The sequence below is a fragment of the Nansenia antarctica genome (genome assembly GCF_963989245.1).
Source record: "Nansenia antarctica genome assembly, chromosome: 4".
In the NCBI taxonomy this organism is placed as follows: Eukaryota; Metazoa; Chordata; class Actinopteri; order Argentiniformes; family Microstomatidae; genus Nansenia; species Nansenia antarctica.
Window position 1 is genome coordinate 39,494,778 of NC_137689.1, and position 24,720 is coordinate 39,519,497.

The window sequence follows — 24,720 nt, forward strand, 5'->3', positions numbered from 1 at the left end:
GAATAAACAATGTTTATTTTTAAAAAAAACTTTTACAAATCGCAACTAGGAAGTGAAGGTGGGGGCGGCGCCCCAGCGCCCTCTATCGGCCAGCCGCCACTGGAATGTAGCCAATGAAGAAGCTAATTGACTGACGCATCTTCTTCTTTTTGTGCTTCGGAATTTTATTTGCCCTTTCGCACTTTCCTCTGAAAGCTGCATGCCTTGTATAATTGTAACGGCGAACATTGTATTGTTTTTCAACAGCTACCGTGTCAGTGCAGATGAGGCATACAGGTTTTGCGTTACTAAATGTTGGCAAGATGAATGCGTACTTGTCAGTCCATTCCTCATTAAAGCTGCATTTTTCCACGTCAATTTTACGCTTCAGGTTGTCTGAGAGAGACACTTTGCTTGATTGGTAACAGAAAATTATTACAATGAAGTGAAGCCAAAATATCCTGATCTCCCCCTGGTGGCTGGCTGCAGTATAGGTGTCAGGAGTCTGTTGAAAGTTTGACAATTCCTGAAGAGGGAGGAGCATCTTGAAATGAAGATATGTTTGATTGAATGAAGTGCCGAATTTGAAAGTACCGTATTTTCCGGACTATAAGTCGCGCTTTTTTTCATAGTTTGGCTGGTCCTGCGACTTATAGTCTGGTCCTGCGACTTATAGTCAGGTGCGACTTATATATCAATATATATATAGAATTTCATCCTGACAGACATGAACCAAGGAGTAAACATTACCGTCTACAGCCGACAGAGGGCGCTCTGGGCCGCTCTGGGCTTGTGACAACTATGCTGTCTCCTATACCCCTGAAGAAATTATCTAAAACATTAGCTTGTTGAAGCTAAGCAAACGGTAGCTTGGTGAACTTGCTTACTGGTAACTTGCTTGTTGGACTCTTACTTACTTACTTACTTACGCCTATCGCTCCTTTTGGAGGAGCATAGGCCGTCGACAACAGTTCGCCAGGGTCCTCTGTCCTGTGCTTTGCTTTCCAGCTGTTTCCATGTTAGTCCACTCTGTGTGATGTCTGTCTCCAAGTCCCTGCGCCAGGTGTTCTTGGGCCAGCCTCTCTTCCTTTTGCCTTGGGGGTTCCATCTAAGGGCCTGTCTGGTGGTGCTGGTGTTTGGTTTGCGTAGTGTGTGGCCGATCCATCCCCACCTTCTTCTCTTGATTTGTTCTTCCACTGGTTGTTCGCCCGTTCTCTGCCAGAGATCGTTGTTACTGATGGTATCTGGCCAGTGGATGTTCAGGATCCGCCTCAGGCATCTGTTGATGAATGACTGCACTCTAGTCATTGTGATCTTGGTTGTCCTCCACGTCTCTGATCCGTATAGGAGTACTGGCTTGATGTTGGATTTGAAGAGTCTGATCTTTGTCCGCTGACTGATTACCTTGGAGCTCCAGATGTTCTTTAGTTGGATGTATGAGGCCCTTGCCTTGCTGATTCTTGCTCTGACATCTGCCTCCGTGCCACCCTTCTTGTCTATGATGCTACCTAGGTAGGTGAAGGATTCTACTTCCTCGAGTGCTGTTCCCTCCAGGTTTACTGGGTCTTCGTTGTTTGTGTTGATCTTCAGGATTTTGGTCTTTGCTTGGTGGATGTTGAGGCCTAGTTGTGTTGAGGTGTCTGCCAGTATGTTTGTCTTCTCCTGCATCTGTTGTCGACTGTGGGATAGTAGGGCAAGGTCGTCTGCGAAGTCTAGGTCGTCCAGTTGTGTTGAGAGTGTCCACTGGATCCCGTTTCTCCTCTGTGCCGTTGTGGTCTTCAATATCCAGTCAATGGCCAGTAGGAAGAGGAAGGGGGACAGTATACCGCCTTGCCTTACTCCGGTCTTCACTTGGAAGCTTCGTGTGAGCTGCCCGCTGTGTATGACTCTGCAGGTCATTCCTTCATAGGAGTTCCTCATGATGTTGACAAGCTTTTCTGGTATGCCGTAGTGTCGAAGCAATTTCCAGAGGGTGTTTCTGTGGAGACTGTCAAATGCCTTCTCGTAGTCTACAAAGTTGATGTATAATGGAGAGTTCCATTCCAATGATTGCTCAACTATGATTCGGAGGGTTGTAATCTGGTCTACACATGATCTATTGGGTCGGAAGCCTGCCTGCTGGTCTCTTAGCTGCGGATCCACCACTTTCTTTATTCGCTCGAGGAGGATTCTGTTGAAGATTTTTCCTGGCACTGATAAAAGCATGATTCCTCTGTAGTTGTGGCATTGGCTGAGGTCTCCTTTCTTAGGTATTTTGACCAAGTAGCCTTCTTTCCAGTCTGTTGGCCCTTCCTCTTCCTCCCATATCTTCTCGAACAGGGGGTGTAGCATCTCTACCGAGGTGTCTATGTCTGCCTTCAGTGCCTCGGCAGGGATGTTGTCTGGTCCTGCTGCCTTACTATTCTTTAGTTGTGCAATGGCCTGTTGGATTTCCTGCTTGCTGGGCTTTCCACAGTTGATGACTAAGTCAGTCTCCGCAGGTTGAATGTCCGGGGGGTTATGTGGTGTCGGTCTATTCAGGAGTTCTTCAAAATACTCTGCCCACCCCTCTTGCTGTTGGTCCAGTCTTGTGATGGTCTTTCCTTCCTTGTTTTTGATTGGTCGTTCTGGTCTGCTGAACTTTCCGGACAGTTTCTTGGTGGTGTCATACAGTTCCTTCATGTTTCCTTTTGCTGCTGCCTCTTCTGCTTCTTTAGCCAGGTTGTCGATGTAGTTTCGCTTGTCCTTCTTGGCATTTCTTTTGACCTTTCTGTTTGCCTCAGTGTACTCTCTTTGGGCTTTTGCCTTGGTTGCCCTTGTTCGGCTGTTGTTAACGTCTGTCTTTTTCTGTCTCCTTTCTTCTATGTTGCGTAGTGTTTCTGCTGATATCCACTCTTTATGGTTTCTCTTCTTTATTCCAATCACTTCCTTACATGTTGTTATGAGGGTTTCCCTTATCCTTTCCCATTGGTCTTGCTGGTCTCCTTCGTCACTGCTTAGATCTTGCAAGGCTTGATATCTGTTCTTCAGCTTCAGTGTGAACACTTCTCTTGTCTGTGTGTCTTTTAAGAGGTGGACATTGAATTTCTGTTTCTTTGATGTTGTTTCCATCCAGTGCTTCTTCAGTTTCAACTTGAGCGTAGCGCTTAGTAGGTGGTGGTCTGATGCTATGTCTGCTCCTCGCCTTACTCGCAGGTCCTGTAGTGATCTCCTGAACTTGCTGGTTATGCAGAAGTGGTCTATCTGGTTCTCGGTCACTCCATCCGGTGATACCCAGGTTGCCTTGTGGATCCTCTTATGTGGGAAGACGCTTCCTCCGATAACCAGGTTGTTCAGGGCACAGGTGTCCACAAATCTCTCTCCATTCTCATTCATTTCTCCTAGGCCATGCTTTCCCATCACTTTTTCGAAGCCTGTGTTGTCTCTGCCAATCTTTGCATTGAAGTCCCCCATGAGAATGTTGATGTCTTTTCCTTTTTGTTGATCCAGGATGCTCTGCAGTCTGTTGTAGAACTCATCCTTTTTTCCATCGTCACTGTCATTGGTTGGTGCATAGCATTGTATCACGTTCAACTTGATTTTCCTTTTCTTGGTTCTGAAGGTGGCTGTTATAATTCTTGATCCATGTGCCTCCCATCCAATCAGTGCTTTCTTTGCTGTTGTTGATAGCAAAAGGCCAACCCCCTCAGTGTGAGGGGCTTTGTCTTCTTCGTGTCCAGAGTAGAGTAGCAGCTCTCCTGTCTGCAGTCTTTGTTGTCCAGATTGTGTCCATCGTGATTCACTAATTCCTAGAAGATCTAGTTTGTACCTCTTCATTTCTGCTGCTACTTGTATGGTTTTTCCGGTCTCATACAAGGTCCTGACGTTCCATGTTCCAATTCGTATGTCTCTGGTTGACAGAAGGGGTTTCGGCTCTGTGACTTCTGTGACTTGACAGCTTTCATCACACAGCGTCATATTTCCCCTCATTGAGGATCCTTCTTCTTCCAGGGCTGAGGTCTGTTCTGTTGTCAACGTTTTTGTAACGGATTGTTTTCTACGGGATGGGGTTGTTGGCCCCACGCCCAACCCCCAACCTGGAGGACCAGGTGCTGCTTTTCGTCTGGCCCCTCCTCTGAAACCTGCCCGGCTTGGTTGGACCTGCCAGGGGTGTAAACCCCGGCCGGTATAGCTCTCAGAGTCATAGAAGCACACAAGCTGCCCCACCACGGCAAGGTATCAGCACGATGGGACAGGCTTGTTGGACTCGCTGGCTTGTTATGTTCATTTAACCTATTCAGCCTCCGACATTCAGGTATGTTCTTTATGCTATTGTGTTGCTGAATAACTGTTAATGTGTTATGTTAACATACCTGACTTCTATTCAGCCTGTTGTTCTGTGTGCTATTGTGTAGTTGAATAAACTTGCATTTCCAGATTAAATCTATGTTCTTGGTCTTGGATTTTGTGAAATACATATATTTTTGCATAGTGGAGTATTAAGGGGGAGCGTATCCCAGCCAAAGTGTTGTTTGATTTGTTGCCAGATTCTTAAAGTGGATATAACTATTGGGTTATTTGTGTGTTGCTTGTGCTTAAGTCTGTTGGCGTGACATAGATAGATAGATAGTTTATTAGCCACACGGCCATACCATGCCAAAGCTTTTAGGGAGGAAGAGTAACATGAATGCGATTCCATTTGGCACCACTGAGTTTCAGGAGAGACGGCCCAGTGCATAATTCTTTGCATATTGGCAGCCCAGTAGTAACGCTGCAAATTCCCTCTGTAATAAGGATTTTTTTAAGCCATGGTGTTTTATTACCCCATATAAAAGACGACAATGCTACGGAAGAAGGATGTGGGCAAACATTGAAATAGGGATAGATATATGTTTAGACAATATTCATTTTAATACACTGCATTCTTCCTGTGAGTGTGAGCTGTCAGCTGTTTCACTTTTGCAGATCTTCTTTGACGTTTGTCCTATATTGAGCTTACAGAGAACGTACCAAAAGTTTGGAGAGTGTCTAAGATATGAGGGTTGGCTCTTTTTGGGTCCGATACGTAAAGAAGCAGGTTGTCCGCAAACAAGGACACTTCTGAAACAGTAGTTGAGGCTAGAGAGAAGATTATATTAAGAAGGCGTCGCACATTTGTGAATGAGTGATGATTTTTTACAAACCCTGTTTGGTCTTCTGATATGACATTAGGTAGAACAGTTTCAAGTCTGTATGCTAAAGCTTTGGCAAAAGGGAAGGGTGACATAAAGGGAAGGGTGACAATAAAAAATAACTAAAGAGAATAACAAATACTAATGCTGTGCAGACAGGTAAGAAGCCAGGAGTGAAGTGTTCTCTGGTCTTTTATACTTGGGGCACCAGGTGCAATCAGCACCTGAGAAACAGGACACAGGTGTTAGTGTGACGTTCCACATATGGTTCCATAGTGGGCGCTGTTTTCCTGTGTCGTGTGTGTGGTGTCTTCTCCTGTTTCCAGATAGGCCACCAGGTGTACAGGATGATCTTAATTGTCCTGGAGACTATAAGATCAATCCAGATTCATGGACTCTCTCTCTTCCTCGTCGACCAGCAGCCGTTTTAGTTGTGTTTACCATTTTCTCTTTTCATTATTTCAATCCAACATTTTCTAGTATTCTATTATTTTCTTTAATAAATCTCCTATTATTGATAACCATGTGTGGTCTCCCTTTTTGTTACCTTGTCAAGAGCCAGGCAAGCGTAACAGTTAGACATCAGACAATCAGACCCACACCACACAGGACAGATACGGAGACAGACAGAGTGTGTGTGTGTGTGTGTGTGTGTGTGTGTGTGTATAGCCCCTTTTCCACTACGGGTCGACCCGGGCTGGCCTGCTTCTTTGGCGCTTTTCCATTTGTCGGCCCGGGTCGGGTCAGCTCGGTTGGGGTCGCTTCTTCAGCTACCCTTCTTAACCAGGAACCAAATTTAGACCCGGAACCTTTTTGCCAGGCTGCGTGTGACGTGTGACGCTGCACACCGTTGATTGGTCAATGAAAATCGTCATCCCATGTTCATAGATTTTTTTTGCTAACCGCCATCTTTAAATACCACATTCGCTCTTGGAAAATGTCACTACAGTTTCTGTAATAGCTTATTAATAAAGATTCGAAAAATTATGCTGACCATCGTATTATCTTAGTTTAATGTCATTTCAATGCATCATATAACTTTTATTTACAACAAGCATAACACAAAAATCGCTATTATGCACCGTCTTTGCCCGTGAATAACATCGGCTATGGAGGTGGTACAAACACAATACTCCTTTGCTGACTTCACTCAGATTCAGATTCAGATTCAGATTCAGATAACGTTTATTGCCATTATGCTTGACACATGTAGGAATTTGCTTTGGCATTTACAGAAGGTGCATTTATGCTTTTTTCACATATACATGAACAAAACAAGTACAAATACAAATGCAAAGACAGGCAAAACCTGTCACCATCGGTATACGGTCATTTTGAGCCCTTAACCACCGCGCTGACACCCCGAGAATTTATGCTTTTAACCGTAAACTCAATGAACCGGGAGTTCACTCGCTGCTGCTCGCAGCACCGCGCCTGCTGGTTCAAACTCCCTTTGACAGCGGGGGGAGAGAAACGTTTTACCAGGGAATTCGCTCCGCGCTGTGTCGACGGTGATAGGAGTGTAGGATCGACACCATTCAAATGGTTTTGGATTCCCTGTCCTCTCCCCTATCCAGACACGTTTGAATTGTTATCCTAACCCACGGTAAACCGAAGTTATGAACCCGCAAAGGGTGCCTCCGTTTACCGGGAGTTCACCGCTGCTCTAAGCAGCAGCACGTCATGGAGTTTTACCAGGGAATTCTCTCTGCGCTGTGTCGACGGTGATAGGAGTGTAGGATCGACACCATTCAAATGGTTTTGGATTCCCTGTCCTCTCCCCTATCCGGACACGTTTGAATTGTTATCCTAACCCACGGTAAACCGAAGTTATTAACCCGCAAAGGGTGCCTCCGTTTACCAGGAGTTCACCGCTGCTCTAAGCAGCAGCACGTCATGGAGTTTTACCAGGGAATTCGCTCCGCGCTGTGTCATAGACCGTGATAACAGTGTCGTCTCGACACCATTCAAATGGTTTCAGATTCCCTGTCCTCTCCCCTATCCGGACACATTTGAATTGTTATCCTAACCCACGGTAGATCACAGTTAACCCGCAAAGGGTGCCTCCGGGCACCGTGTTTGTCCGTGACACGGCACACAATGATACTACAGTTCATAAAGCAGACAAGTGAAGGCAGTGGTTTTAAGGGTTCAAAAAACATTACTTTATTATGTGTACATAGCTTCCTCTCTCTCTTTCTCTCCAAAAAACCACGGTTAATAATATACCACATACCGAGGGAAAAGTATACGATAGCTTCAAGTTCCTCCATGTCGCTGTTGTTGTGGCTGTGTTGTGTCTCGTGAAAATATACGTCACCACCATGGCGCGCTTTTATGACGCGTAACTCCGCCTACTATCGCCTACTCCTCCTACTCGTTCCTGGTCTGTTGTGTATAGTGGAAAACCAGAACTGTTCAAAAGCGTGCCGAAGCGACCTGACCCGAACCGAGCCGAAGCGACCCGGGCCGCTGATGGAAAAGCGCCATATGTGAGGGTAAACCCATGAAGATACATCCAAATGTGCAAGTGGTGTACCAGACAACAAATACTTCAACACCCAAACAGACAAAGACATATACCCATGTGGTCACATATCACAGCTCTACACTCGAAAAGTTTGGGTTTCAAATCAAACAATGACTATGAGGTTATTTCAGACCTGTACTGTAACCATGGTGATGCTCTGCCAGGCCTGTACTGTAACCATGGTGATGCTCTGCCAAGCCTGTACTGTAACCATGGTGATGCTCTGCCAAGCCTGTACTGTAACCATGGTGATGCTCTGCCAGACCTGTACTGTAACCATGGTGATGCTCTGTCAGGCCTGTACTGTCACCATGGTGATGCTCTGTCAGGCCTCCTGTACTGTAACCATGGTGATGCTCCGCCAGGCCTGTACTGTAACCGTGGTGACCAGGCCTGTACTGTAACCATGGTGATGCTCTGCCAAGCCTGTACTGTAACCATGGTGACCAGGCCTGTACTGTAACCATGGTGACCAGGCGTGTACTGTAGCCATCTTCAGTTGCTGTTTGTTTTGAAGAGGCTTCTCCTTAACTCTCCTCTTCAGCAGATGAAGCATCTTCATGTGCAATAGGACGTAAATCTGGTGATTGGCCAGTCAACAACGGTTCATGTTTTGACGTAGTTGCTAAGGCAGTATGTTTTGTGTCAATGTCCTGCTGTATGTTGACATGTTGTCCAATGAGCTTGCTTCTTACAGCACCTGCCTAGCTCGGTAATGGGCTACGGTTGGACCAGGGAGAGGGAGTAACAATAAATAAAGACATTATGATGATTGGCACCCTGTCAGCCTACGAGGCGAAGGAGCAAACGTGGGAAGAATACTAGAGCAGTTTCTTTTAAGAAAATGGCGTACATGACGAAGAGAAGCAGAGACCGATCCTTATCAGCGTAGTGGGGACAAGCACGTACAAGCTCATGAGAAACCTACTGAGCCCAGAGAAGCTAACGCTTTCAATGAAAAGTCACTTCAGTCCCAAACCAAGTGAGATTGTCCAGAGAGTTAAGTTTGACTCTCGTTCTCGCCAGCTTACGGAGACCGTCAGTGCATACGTAGCCGAGCTAAGAGAATTAGCACATGATTGTAACTGCGGCACAACACTCAAACAGATGCTAAGGGACAGGTTTGTGTGCAGGCTAAATGACGATAGGATTCAAAGACTGACGCAGCTGAAACAGACTTGACATTTGAGAAAGCATACCTCAAAATTGCTGTAGCTGAAGAAACCGCTAGAAAGAACGCTCAAGAGCTACAAGCTAAAGTAGCATGTAACCGAGTGAAGACCGAGGGCAGGGTAGGGAGAAAGGACATGACAAAACAATTCAATGCAGGCGAGTGTAAATTTAAAGATGCAATTTTAAAACAACATTTTAAACCAAAAAAAGGGAAAATAGGGCATATAACTAAAGCTTGCCATAATCGAAGCAGAGAGGACGCACATGCCAGTGTAAACAAAGCACCCACAGCGGAGCACAGAGGCACACGTCAACATCGCTCCAACAATGTGAGAGAGAGAGCAGACGACAGTGATGAGAGCTCTGAATCAGAGGAAGCATTCACGTTAGCCTGCATGAAAACCGAAACGACAATACAGAAAGTGAAGCCTTGAGAAGTGAATATTGAGGTGAACAAGAAAACAGTAAACTTTGAAATTGTTAAAAGATACACAAGAAGCAAAACAACGGCCACAAATAAAACCAAACTCACACTGTCAAGTCATAGACTGGTGAGAAAATCAGTGTAGTAGGTGTGACAGAAGTGGAAGTGAAACATGCATGGCAGATGAAGATATGACCTCTGGTAGTGATGAAAGGTGCAAGACCCAGCTTTCTAGGGAGAGGGTGGCTGGAAGCCATAAAGCTGAAGTGGGATGACATGAGAACAGAGGCGCAAACACTACAGGAAGTGCTAAAAAAATGAAATAAAGACATAAAGGCATGTTAAAAGACATGAAAGCAACGATTGTGTCTGCTGAAGGGTGTCTGCTGAAGCCCGCCCCAAACTCTATTGTTTGCCTATCAGCCTACAAGATACAGGACATTCATCAGAGGCCTCGCCTGAGGACTCTGTCGTCACCGGTCCAGTCAGTGAGAGAGTGACCACTCCCGAAGGAGTTCCTAAATGTCCTCCTGCTGACACACTGCCGGACGGGAGAGCGGAGCCTCCATCTGGAACTCAAGAAAGGCACCTGCTCATCTGAAAGAAAGAGCAAGAATGTGTCTCTCTTTGGCTTGCTGGAAGGTTGGCAGTCTACCCACCTTCCTAGTTGTTGAGACAGGGACTTGAAAACGGAAAAAAAGAAGAAAAGCACACAGCAAGTGAATGTTTTATATTGAATGCTCGATTTTTGTTATTGTGCCGAATACAGTCCAATCAGACTGGACCTTTATTAGTTATGTGCCTTATAGAGTTAAAAATGATGGTTGTGGACATTGCAGTACTCTAAACGTGGTTAAGGAGGGAGGGATGTGATATCCTTTAAATACTTACCTGAAGTACCACCCCACGCCAATAGGACGTACCATCAGAAGTGTTGGGCGTGACTTACCGGTGATATTATTTTCAAGAAAAGAGACTTGCAGAGAGATAAGCATTTACAGTTAATGATTAAACCATTAACCTGCATCCTGGATAGCATTCATCTTAAAACTTGAGTTAATTCAAAAATGCTGGTCGAGAGAGGACGCTGGCGTTGCTTGTTCGCCGCTTCTCCGCCCGACATCTAGGTGTAATTGCAGTATACAGAGTAGATTGTCCTACGAAGACACTTAGATTTAGATTTAGTAAATAAAAAATGAATTAGACCCCTAATACTTTATTTTATCTATTTCTTTGATTATTTTTATTTTACTACTCGATCGTTTCAGTTTGTAAAGCGTCTTTGAGTGTCTAGAAAAGCGCTATATAAGTCTAATGTATTATTAATTCAGTGATCATGTACCAGAGCGATTGCAGTGAGGGCTTGGGCATGTATTGCTATCTTGTCTTAATTGATGATGTAACAGCAGCAGAATATATTCTGAACTGTACAGAAACAGCTGGTCTGCTCAAGTAAATTAAATTCTCCAAATTTATTGGATGGATGGCACTTCATCTTACAGTAAGACAATGACCCAAAACATCTAGCAACTAGGGAGGTTTACAGGGACACAAAGTGGAAAGTTTGTGATTGGCAATCTTCCGATTTAAGTCCAATTAAACATGCATTTTATTTCCTGATAATAAAACTTTACGCAAAAAGATCTCAAAACAAACAACAATAAATTAAGATGGCTGCAGTACAGGCCTGGCAGAGCATCACCAAAGAACATCTGGTGGGGTCAATAGGTGACAGACTTCAGGCAGTCGTTGTATACAGAGGATTGTAGACCAAATACTAGACATGAGTGGTTAATTTGGACATTCTATGAATCTGTCCCCTAAACTGGTTGTTAAGTCGTGACGTGTTTTCGGGTCCAAAGTTGACTGAGGCGCTCTCTTTGAAATGCCTCAGTAATAATAATAATTCATTATATTTATATAGCGCTTTTCCGAGGCTCAAAGACCCTGACAATATGGGGAAAACAGGAAAGTGCTGTGTCGTTGTTGTATGAATAGATCCGAGTCTAAAAAACGATTGAACTGTCATTCTACCGCTGTAGTACACTGGTACTCTGGTGCGGGGAATTTCTGGTTTGGACCCGGAAATTGCTAAACGTCACGTTTGACGTCAGACTTAACAACCGAATTGTGACAGCTGCTGGTGAAATGTGCAACCAAAGTCTTTTTAAAGTTGTTTACATGTGTTTAAACTACAGATTAGCTAAGCTTTCAAATGTTGTGTCATACATTGAAATCCGAGAAAAATTTAACACGACAGGCGTATTTGAATGTTGGTACACCTCAAACACTGAATGGGAGAAAAGTGACTCTAAACACAGCCACAGCTACAAACGCTGCTAGCGGCTAACAAAGCACATCGCTACGAAGGTCTAAACTGTATTTTAATAACATCACAACATGCTGAGAGAACATCGACATGCTAAAAACACATAACTACACATAATTAGATGAACACACAGTCCTTGCTTTTGAACACGTCCTAAAACGAAAGTATGTTTACAAGTCATTATCACTTACCGGTAGACTCCGGCAAACGAGAACAGTGAATAGAATCCACAAATTATAAGTATTCAATGATCGTTAAACTGTTGTTTATTATGTCGAGTGGGTACTTTAAAACTTCAAGTTGGTGTTATGAAAAAGTTTCACTTCCATTTTTTGACCCCTTCGAGTGAGCGTGTGGTTTGCAAGTTCACCAGTCGCAGTCACAATTTGTCGGTACCCTGAAAGGGGGACTATGCATAAAAAGTGTTCCTTTCTGAAATGTCAGAATAGTGAAACCAATACGTACACAAATACCATCAATTAAAAGCTGAGAATCTCTACTTTACTTCATAGTACAGGGCACTGTATGTCTGCATCAGCTTCAGTGAGAGGCTTCAGTTAGAGGCATCAGCTTTTTACATGGGTGAGCTTTTCCACCTCCTCTCTCTGATGCAGTGCTGCGAGTCTCAACAGTAGCCCCCGGCTGTGGAGACATGATGGACATGTTTGTGGGGGTCTTCCCAAGCATAATGTCTGGAGATGTGATTGTCTGTGACAGCTTGTTTGTTCCGATTCCACCTGGCTGATCTCACTCCTGAACCCCATGTTTTACAACTTTATCTATTCTTTCAGCTTATGGGAATTATGTTACTATATAACAACATGTTGTTGTTGTTGTTGTCGTCACTACAGTTATTACTTTGTAATAACAATGGTATAATAGCAAGCTACGGGGGTGCATGCTGCCAACCAAAACAATCAAATACAATTCCTGTAGTTCTTCTGAGACAATTACCATGATAAAAGGAGATCATTGTCCTGTTAATATGTGATACTGAAATGATCTTGTATTCATGTGAAAACATCTTGTTGATACAAGATAATAGATTGAAAACTCGGACTATTAAGTTTAATAGTTTAAAGTTGTAAGTTGTTTATTAAGTGATATTGTTGTAACTGTCTATTTTAAAAGACAAAGCCTGGCAGAATAAGTCTAGTGAAACCACTAGCCCTGACCCAAGTAGGTGCTAATCTGCAAGTAGGAGGAGCCTCTGTCCTGTATATATTGAATAGACCAGGGGACATTTGGCTCATACATGCGACTAGTGAGAACACCTGTCAGTCGTTCGCATTAGTGGTCGTTAGTGGGAGGGGCTACAAGCCTGCTAGTTGTTAGCAATTACTGAGTCTCCATTAATATCTGGCCTGTCTGAGAGCGACAGCCTCTGCGACAGCCTCCTGACACTAAGACTCGTGACAACAAGACAAGGGAGTCTATCTGTGGGAGTCAAGACTCGTGACAACAAGACAAGGGAGTCTATCTGTGGGAGTCAAGACTCGTGACAACAAGACAAGGGAGTCTATCTGCGGGAGTCCATCGAGGAAGGCCTGAGAGGAAGCCAGGGTACTAGGTACCTTCTCTTCCAGTTGTTTGTAGTGTTGCTGTCTTCTCAAGTCACTCCGGTCTACTGAGTGCGCTTAGCTACTTCTAGTTCTGTTGGTTCTTTAGCCCTCTTCCCCTCTACAGACTTTTATCACAATGTGCTTTCTCCCTATCCCTGTTCTTCTGACACTCAGGAGGACACCTAGATGATACATCCCCCCTCGCAACCCTTCCAATCTCATCTACCCACCTTTTTCTACTGACCATGACTTTATCGCCGCAGGCGGTCTCTGGAATTGCCAGTCGGCGGTCCGGAAAGCTGACGCTATCTCAGCTTATGCATCTCTTATGGCCCTCAATTTCCTTGCTCTGACTGAAACCTGGATCACACCAGAAAACACAGCTACACCGGCAGCCCTCTCTGCCGCCTACTCCTTTTCTCATTCCCCTAGACCCTCTGGTCGAGGGGGAGGCACAGGACTCCTCATCTCGCCCAAATGGTCACATACTGTCCTTCCCCTGGCACACTTGTCTATATCCGCCTTTGAATTTCATGCTGCTTTTGTCTCCTCCCCGGTCAAACTCCAGATTGTTGTCATCTATCGCCCCCCAGGCCAGCTCGGTGACTTCCTAGGCGAGATGGATGGCCTTCTCAGCTCCTTCCCTGATGATGGCACTCCGCTCGTACTACTAGGTGACTTCAATTTCCAATCTGAGAAGCTTCTCTCATCTGGAGTACTTGACCTTCTCCTCTCCTTCGGCCTTAGCCTGTCCCCCTCTCCTCCGACTCATAAGGCAGGCAATCAGCTCGATCTTCACCAGATCTTCCCACACTTCCAACCTTACCGTTACCCCTCTTCCAGTTTCAGATCACCACTTTATATCCTTCTCCCTTCCCCTAAAAACTTCCTCTTCCCCCTCAGCCTCTAACCACTTAAGACCGTCTCGTCGTAACCTACGTACCCTGTCCCCCAGCACCCTCTCTTCTTCTGTCCTATCCTCCCTACCCTCTGTCGAATCCTTCTCCCTTCTATCCACTGATGCGGCATCCTCAACCCTCCTGTCCGCTCTCACCTCATCCTTCGACACCCTCTGTCCACTAACCTTGAAGCCAGCTCGATCCTCTCCTCGAGCTCCCTGGCTCTCTGAAATGCTACATGCTTGCAGACTAGAGCTCAGAGCAGCTGAGAGGAAATGGAGAAAAACTGGCCTTTCTGATGACCTTAACCTCTATCACTCTCTCCTTGCCAACTACGCCTCCTCGGCATCAGCTGCTAAAGCATCCTACTATCATTCCAAAATACATTCTTCTGCCTCTAATCCTAGAAAACTGTTCTCCACGTTCTCTTCACTCCTTAATCCACCTCCTCCCCCTCCCCCTTCCTCCCTGTCCGCCGATGACTTTGTCACCTACTTTGAAAAAAAGGTGGACGACATCAGCAGCACCTTTTCCCCCCCACCTCTCCCTCCTCCCACTAACAATGCTAACACCCCTTCCAAACTCTCTCCTCGACACTCGGTCTCTGGATTGTCATCTTTTTCCCCCCTCTCCCCCGATGAGATTCTCACACTTATCACATCAAAGCGGGCAACCACATGCCCTCTTGATCCCATCCCCTCCCCCCTTCTCCAATCCATTTCCCCCGACATCCTTCCTTACCTTACCACCCTAATCAACTCCTCCCTATCCACAGGATCTGTCCCAGCGGCCTTCAAAATAGCCAGAGTCAAGCCTCTCCTCAAGAAACCTACCCTTGACCCATCATCTGCCCACAATTACAGACCTGTATCCCTTCTCTCCTTCCCTTCCAAAACCCTTGAACGCGCGGCATCTAAACAACTGACTGACTATCTCCGGAAGATGGATCACTTAGACCCCCACCAATCCGGCTTCAAGGCTGGGCATTCCACTGAGTCTGCGCTACTTGCTGTCACGGAAGCCCTCCACTCTGCCCAAGCTTCCTCCCTCTCCTCTGTTCCCATCCTCCTTGACCTGTCTGCTGCCTTCGACACAGTCAATCACCAGATCCTTCTCTCTATCCTCTCAGACCTGGGCATCTCTGGCACCGCACACTCCTGGTTTTCTTCCTACCTGGCGGGCCGCTCCTACCAGGTGACCTGGAGAGAATCGCTATCTTCTCCACGAACCCTCTCCACTGGAGTACCCCAGGGTTCTGTCCTAGGACCCCTACTTTTCTCCCTCTACACCAAGTCTCTTGGCTCGGTAATCTCTTCACATGGGCTCTCCTACCACAGCTACGCAGACGACACTCAACTCTTCCTGTCCTTCCCCCCGTCTGATGTACACGTGGCAACCCGTATCTCAGCATGTCTCGCTGACATTTCAACTTGGATGGCTGACCACCATCTCAAGCTCAATCCTAACAAGACCGAGCTCCTCTTCATCCCCGGGAAAGCCTGCCCTCTCCAAGACTTCTCCATTACAGTGGAGAACTCTACTGTAACCCCCTCCCTGACAGCCAAGAACCTTGGAGTGATCCTGGATAACCGACTATCCTGTGCGGAGAACATTGCAGCAACGGCTCGCTCCTGCAGATTCGTCCTCTACAACATCAGAAGGATACGACCATTCCTTACCAGAGAGGCAGCGCAACTCTTGACCCAGGCACTGGTCATCTCCCGCCTGGATTACTGCAATGTACTCCTGGCTGGGCTCCCCGCTTCAGCCATTAGACCTCTGCAGCTCATCCAGAATGCTGCTGCCCGGCTGGTATTCAACCTCCCCAAATACTCGCATGTCACCCCTCTCCTTCGCACCCTGCACTGGCTCCCGATAGCAGCTCGCATCAGATTCAAGACCCTGGTGCTTGCATACCAGGCAGCTAAAGGGACAGCCCCTGCCTACCTGAAGGAAATGGTAACCCCCCAAACCCCTGCCCGCTCACTCCGCTCCTCCACCTCAGCTGGCCGACTGGCCCCACCTCCTCTACACAGCAGTCGGGCTGCCCGATCACGTCTCTTCACAACACTGGCTCCCCGCTGGTGGAATGAGCTCCCCACGGCTGTCAGAACGGCAGAGTCACTACCCATCTTCCGTCGTAGACTGAAGACCCATCTCTTCAGGTTACATCTTAACTGCTCCTCCTGAGACATCTTCTGACCCTCACCACTACGTCTCCTAAAGACACCCGCTTTCCCCTCTACTGTGTCCCTAAGAACTTCTATTGCCCCCCTTGTACTGTTTCTCAGTTTCTCCAGTAATAAAAAATAAAAAAATAAAAAAGTTTTAGTAGAAGGCAATAATAGGGAGAAGGTTTTTCCTTCTATCAGTGGCCCCGGGCCCGAGCTAGAGTACTCTTCCTGCAACGAATGGTGGACTGCTGATTCACATGCTTAGTATTCAAATGTATTGATTGTAAGTCGCTTTGGAATAAGGCGTCTGCTAAATGCCAAAAATGTAAATGTAAATGCAAAGGAAGAACATTTTTTTTACTTGGTCAAAAGATCCCACCCATGGCTGTTCATGTGATAATCTCACACTCCACTCTCAAACAGAGATATTTGCTGAAATGTACCTCAGTAGACAATGACAATGAAAACACAATCTTCCCAAGCAGGTTAGTCTTTTTAAGATGCCTCTAATCAGGTGTGTTGAAATACTTAATAAGTAAATAATACAGCCAGCACTCTCAAATATAATAATAAATTGTGACGGCAGCTGGGGTAAGGGGGAACAAGTCGGCAACTGTTATGTATGCAATAGGCATGGGACTATTTTATGTTGTTGCTATACTGTGGGTGCGCATTGATATGTACATGTTATGTTGGTGCGTATTGATATGTACATGTTGTTGTTGAACTTGACGTTGACAGTAAAGATGTGAAAACTGTAGCTCCTTGTTCATGCATCCTTATTACTGTTAGTCCAGGCAGAAGACGTAACAGAAGTGGCGACGAGAATCGTAACGATCCCCGCAGTGCAAGGTTGCAGAAGACGGGAGAGAATTGAAAGAAAAGTGAGTAAAATAAGAGGAACTAAGTGAAAATGGCTGGACATTTTGGACAAATGGACTGTTTTGACGGTACGGTAGAAGATTGGTCTACTTATGTGGAGAGACTCAAGCAATATTGTGTGGCTAATGGAGTCAAAGATGATAAGAAAGTTGCCGTGCTTTTGAGCTTGATGGGGGCAAAGGCATATAATTTGCTGCGTAACCTCACCGTGCCGGAAAAGCCAGCACAAAATACTTTTGAAGAGAATGTAGATTTGCTGAAAGCCCACTTGAATCCGAAGGCATTAGTGATAGCCGAACGTTTCCGATTTCATAAGAGAGACCAACACAAAACCGAGTCTGTAGCGGACTATATCGCGGAGCTCCGTAGACTGGCTGAACACTGTGAATTTGGGGCGGGACTATCGGATGCGCTCAGAGACAGGCTCGTCTGCGGATTGCACAATGAAGGCATGCAGAAAAGGCTCCTGACCAAAAATAATCTGACACTGGAGACCGCGCGTGACATCGCCGTGTCAATGGAAACTGTTGCAAAAGACTCAGTTCAACTGCAAAATATATATATGGGAGAATGCTCTGTGAATAGAATGCACACAAAAAGGGATGACAAGCCAATGGCATGCTATCGGTGTGGGAACAAGTCACATGACCCAGTTGATTGCTGGTTCAAAGATAAAGACTGTAGACAGTGCAACAAAAGAGGACACATACAGAAATTTGCAAATCAAAGCCATGTGATAAGACACAGGAAAGAGAGACAGAAATGTACATCAGGTCAGTGAAACTGATTCAAGTGATTCAAGTGTTGAGTTGTCATGCCTCGAACTTCACTCTCTTAAAGAGACAGGTCGTACAATCATATGGGTGACACCTGAGGTAGAGGGAGTGAAATTGAAGATGGAGTTAGATACTGGATCTGCCCTCTCAATAATTTCCCACAAAAGCTATGTGAGGAACTTTTCAAATCTGAAACTAAAACCTACCTCAGTGATGTTGAAAACGTACACAGGTGAGAAAATATCTCCCATGGGAAAACTGAAAGTGAAAGTGAAGAATGAGAATGACACACAGAGGTTGGAGTTGTATGTGCTGCAATGTGTGGGGGTACCCTTATTTGGACGTGAATGGCTAAGAAGTATCCAGCTTAATTGGCAGTCAATAAAGGCAATGCAGATCACCTCAAAACAAAACAACAGCACTACAAAGGAAAGTCTGGCACAGATACTGACACAGTCTGCACAGGTTTTCCAAGACGGAATAGGCACCCTGAAACACATGAAAGCACAGGTCGTACTCGAGGATGATGCAAAACCCAAGTTTCACAAGGCTCGTCCGGTGCCCTACGCCCTTCGCCCCAAGGTGGAGGCGGAGCTCCAGCAATTGGAGGACCAAGGTATTCTCTCCAAGGTCGACTGGTGTGACTGGGCAACACCTATTGTGCCCGTAGTCAAGAAGACGGGTGCGGTACGAATCTGTGGTGATTTCAAGGTCACAGTAAATCCTGTCCTGCATGCAGATCAGTATCCCCTCCCATGCATAGATGATATCTTTGCGTCCCTGGCGGGTGGAGAGCGTTTCTCAAAGATAGACCTTGCTCAGGCATACTTGCAGATGGAGGTGGAGGAGTCATCAAGAAAGTACCTGACCATAAACACCACCAAAGGCCTTAACCAGTACAACAGATTGGTCTTTGGTATATCTAGTGCCCCAGCGATATGGCAACGTGCAATGGATCAAGTACTCCAAGGGATACCGGGCACACAATGCTATCTGGACGACATCATTGTCACTGGAGTTGATGATGGGACACACCTGGCAAACCTGAAGACAGTCCTGTCCAGATTGGAGGAATACGGACTGAGAGCAAACAAGAAGAAATGCAAATTTTTCAAAGACTCCATCGAGTTTTGTGGTCACACCATCGACAGACATGGCCTCCACAAATCTCAGGACAAAATCAATGCTGTTCTGAGAGCACCAAAACCAGAGAATGTGAGCCAGCTGCGCTCCTTCCTGGGCCTTATTAATTATTACCACAAGTTTCTGCCAAACCTCTCCACTGTTTTGCACCCCTTACACTGTTTGTTACAGTTGGGCAGGAAATGGAAGTGGTCAAAGGACTGTGAACGAGCATTTGAGATTGCTAAGCAGCTAATCACCTCAGAAGAGGTCTTAACGCACTTTGACCCCAGTCTCCCCCTGCACCTGGCCTGCGATGCGTCCCCGTATGGTATTGGCGCCGTGCTCTCACACAAAATGCCTGATGGAACTGAGCGACCAATCGCTTTCGCGTCAAGATCTCTCAACTCGGCAGAACGCAACTATGCTCAAATTGACAGAGAAGCCTTGAGTTTAGTATGGGGGGGTGAATAAGTTTAATCAATATCTATATGGAAAGCACTTCACATTGATCACAGATCATCAGCCCCTCGTATCAATCTTTAACCCTCAAAAGTGTATCCCAGTAATGACAGCAGCACGCTTACAAAGATGGGCTCTGTTTCTGGGTGCGCACACCTACACCATTGAGTTTAAAGGAACTAAACAACATGGAAACGCCGATGGACTCTCACGCCTCCCACACGAGGCACACCCTGTGGAGGACACAACGGATCCAGTTGACGCGTTCCAGTTGACCCAACTGGAGTCACTTCCTGCCACAAGAGCTCAGATACAAATGGAGATCAACAGAGATCCTACCATGTCTAAAGTATATGAGTTGACAGTGAATGGATGGCCAACACAGGGCTACCTCCAGCTACCTGAGTACTCCACCCGTTGTGACCAGCTATCAGTGTGTCAAGGCTGTGTCATGTGGGGTACGCGTGTCATTGTGCCACCCAAGCTGCGTTCACGAGTGTTGGAATCATTACACGAAGGGCATCTCGGTGTGGTTAAGATGAAGAGCCTTGCTAGAAGCTATGTCTGGTGGCCTGGCATAGACGGTCAAATAGAGGACCTGGCTAAGACCTGCAGTGGATGCCAACAGATACAGCGCCAACCCCAGACGGCACCCCTCCACACATGGGAATGGCCCACTACCCCGTGGCAACGTATTCACAGACTACGCAGGGCCCTTCATGGATCGGATTTTCCTCATTGTGGTTGACGCCCATTCAAAGTGGCCCGAAGTCTTCACAGTGAAACAGACCACATCTTCAGTGCACTGTGCATATACTGCGCACACTCTTCTCCCGCACAGGGCTGCCCCAACAACTGGTGAGTGACAACGCGAGTATATTCACTGGAGAGGAGTTCCAGAGTTTCCTCAAACGGAATGGTGTCAAACACCTTACCTCAGCTCCTCACCATCCTGCAACCAACGGCTTGGCGGAACGTTTTGTACAATCTTTCAAGCAGTCAATGAAAGCAAGTGGGAAGGATGGAACAGTGTTACAAAAGAAAGTAGCAAACTTCCTGCTGGCTTACCGAAACACAGCTCACGCCACAACGGGCCAGACACCGGCTATGCTGTTCATGGGCAGGAACCTCAGATCGCATTTGGATTTGCTAAAACCAGACATCCGCAAACATGTGTTGGAGAAGCAGTGTTCTAGTGGACAGACACAACGGCAACTGACGATTTTCAGTGTTGGACACAAAGTGCTTGCCAGAGACTATAGAGGTAACAACCAGAAATGGCAGCCTGGTGAGGTTCTGTCACGGACAGGACCACTGACTTACACCATGAGTGTAGGGCCTGACATCGTCTGGCGCAGGCATGTTGACCAGCTACTGGATGCAACAGCTCACAATACCACAGCTAAGGAATCAGTGGCACCTCCAGACTCGGATGAGTCTACTCTGGCAACACTAGAGGACTTTGACACTGATAATGATGCTGAACCTGCACAGGCTGTTGAACCTCAACTGAGGGCCACTGGCTCTGGTTCTCAACCAAGGCGTTACCCTGAGAGAAATCGCAGAGCACCTCAGAGACTTGAATTGTAGTCAGGACTGACTAACTTACCTTTGATAGAGCATTATATTTCTGTTATGGTTAGTTACTGAACACACTGTTTACTTTGTGATGTTTGGGGGTTACATCAATGCTGGAAGGAAGGAATTGTTATGTATGCAATAGGCATGGGACTATTTTATGTTGTTGCTATACTGTGGGTGCGCATTGATATGTACATGTTATGTTGGTGCGTATTGATATGTACATGTTGTTGTAGAACTTGACGTTGACAGTAAAGATATGAAAACTGTAGCTCCTTGTTCATGCATCCTTATTACTGTTAGTCCAGGCAGAAGACGTAACAGCAACCAATCAACATGTTCTGACTTTTATTCTGAGAAATGTAAATAAATGTCAACGTGGTTGAAAATCAATGACACACTCGCTAGTCAAATGGTAAAAATGGTAAATGGACTGACTTATATAGCGCCTTATTCCAATTCCTTTACAATGGCCTCTCATTCACCCATTCACACAAATGGCGACAAGCTACCATGCAAGGTGCCGGCCCGCTCATTGGGAGCAATTCTGGGGTTCAGTGTCTTGCCCAAGGACACTTCAACATGTGGCCAGCTGGGGCTGATCTGCCAACCTTGCGATCATTAGACGCCAGCTCTACCTCCTGCTCTACGTCCTGCTCTAGCTCCAGCTCTACCTCCTGCTCTACCTCCTGCTCTACCTCCATCTCTACCTACTGCTCTACCTCCAGTAGACATGGTCAAGACGATCTGCTGAAGTTCAAACCAAGCATCAGAATGGTAAAGAAAGATGATATAAGTGACTTTGAACATGGCATGGGTGTTGGTGCCAGACGGGCTGTTTTGAGTGTTTCAGAAAGTGCTGATCTACTGGGATTTCCCCGCACAACCATCTCTAGGGGGAACAGAGAATGGTAAGAAAAAGAGAAAATAACCAGTGAGCGGCAGTTCTCTGGGCGAACATGGTGGTGGTGGTGTAATGGTGTGGGGGATATTGTCTTGGCACACATCTTCAGCAACTGTATGATGCTTTAATGTCGATGTGGACCAAAATCTCTGAGGAATGTTTCCAGCACCTTGTTGAATCTATGCCACGAAGAATTAAGGCAGTTCTGAAGGCAAAAGAGGGGATCCTACCCACTACTAGCGAGGTGTACCTAATAAAGTGGCCGGTGAGTGTATCATATATATCAGTGTTGAAATACTTATTGGAAATAAAGGCAAAATAGAATGCCTGTGATGATCAAGTTTTTCACACTCTTTTGCACGTTCACGCCTACCTCGTTTGGTGCGTTTTACAAACGTTTTGCTGAGTTCAGATGATTTGGACAGGTGTCAACACTCCATCTAAACTTGGGCGTGCACCAAACAATCGGACTGTAGTTCACAAAAAAAGGGTGGTCTTGGTCCTCATCCAAGTGAACTGTAGTGCGGTTCTTTATGAGTGAGAACACAATCCTGATTGGTCCGGCCTTGTTCCAGGAGATAATGATGGGGGCTGCTCCATGTCTGCAGGTTCTACGAGCGGAGGATCTGTGGCACACAAAGAAAAAGCTGCATTCACAGCAGACACCTCCAGGGCTGCATTCACAGCAGACACCTCCAGGGCTGCATTCACAGCAGACACCTCCAGGGCCGATGACCAGAGTCCTCCACCACAGACAACCAACCTCCATCAAGATCCATCATCTACTACAATAACTTTCCTCTTTATCTCTAAATACATTCAGTTGTAGGTGTGGTTTGTTAACTTTTGAAGTATTATGGTTGCTGCAGACATGGTGTTGTTAGGAGAGAGAAGCATTTAGCAAGTAGCTAAGTAGCAATGAGTCGGAGTCAGACAGGGAGCCATACCATCGACAGACATGGAGTGATGTGTCTCCTCCACATGCTGTATGAGCAGATGAACATTTCTGTTGGCAAGTCGATTACGAAGAATGCTGGAAAGCACCAGATTGTTTACTGCACTGCGCTCATATTGGGCTGTTTCTTCAAAGGCTATGTTGTTGATAAGAGCACCAAAGCATTCATAGAAAAGACAAGATTGTGACTCGCAATGTTTTTGGGACAAGCTGTCAGATTCTTGTCAAATAAAATAATGATGTGCACGGCCACGTCGCTTTTGTTTACTAGTTCGGTTTGCTAGAGATTTGAAATGCAACAAAGTTTATTATTATAATTCTCATAATTTCAAACCTGATGCAGACTTGATTTCAATGTGTATAACTGTGGGGAGCATGCAGTGTTTGGCTTGTAGAGGGAGCTACAGGACTGTGGTGGAGTGTGGGTGATAGGGTAATTAGTGTCGACTGGCGCTATTTATCCCATTACCAAAGGCAACAAATGTGTGTTTGTTTCAATTTTTAGTAGAGTACTGGGAGAGATGAGCGGCACGGAGCTCAGTGCGAACAGGGCAGCGATCCCGAAAGGGTATGAACTAAAAACAGTGCGACAGCGAAACCGAAAGGGTTTGGACTGATAACAGTTGGGACTCCAGTGCACCTGTCGGGCGATGCGCCGAATCGTTATTATTTCTCAGTTATCCTTGTCCCAACAGACTCTGTGCTAAGAACACAACAATAACTATTTGCGACAGGTTCTGGTGAAAAAGTCCTCAAACAGGGTTACAGATTATGAAAGTGCAGATTGTATGCTTTTAAATAATGTGTCATACATTAAGATTTGAAAATAGTTGAAGAAGATTTGCTCATTTGAATGTTGGTACACCTCAAACAGGGAATCAGAGAAAAATTATTGTTCTGAATCAAAACAGACGTGTATGCTATCATCACTAGCTAGCAGCTAAGAAAGATCATCGTCCTTGAACATCAAACTGCATGTTTAGCAGACCACAACATGCTGATAGAACATCAACATTAGATGTTCGTAGCGAAGTTCCTTTTTAGCGCAAGCTATTACCAGTTGTGTTTACCAGCCTGTGTTTTGATTCAGAGCTCGTTCCTCCGCTATTTGGTTTGAGGTGGACAGTATGTATATCTTCTTCAACTATTTTCAGATTTCAATGTGTGAAACGTCATTCGAAATTTTATAATCTGCATTTACATAATCTGGGGGGGAAAAAACTGAAAAATTACCATGAGGATTTGAGGACTTTTTAACCAGATGCATGCTGCTCACAATCTTGACAAGCCAATATTACAGAAACAAAAGAGAAGGCCTGTTTATTTTGGTAATTTCCCATGTTATTATTTTAAAAATATTTTCAAGCTATAAGAGCTTTTCTAAGATGACCTAAAATGTAGCTCTTATAATCAAACCATATACACTACATATCAGTGTATACATATATACACTATACATCAGCACTATAGTTATTGTAGAGAAGTGAGATGGTGCTGCTCTCTCTTTCTCTTTTCCTCTTTTTTTCACCTGGAGTAATCCCAACTCCATTTCACAGACAAAATATCCTCTGTAGCAGCTGTCAAAGTGTTTACCCAGTGGCTTGAGTCTTTATCTGAAGCCTGACATCTAATATAAAAAACTGCCCTGCAGGTTTCATGCTTTTCCCTTCTACATCCCACCCATGCACAGAGCGAGCAGAGATGGAAAGAGAGAGAGAGAGAGAAAGAAAGAAAGAAAGAGGGAGAGAGAAAGAGATAGAGAGAGAAAAAAGCTTTCACATACAGCCTCCCTAGACAGGGAGCATTGGCCAAGTTACTTGCTCTGCTCAGGCTAAGAAA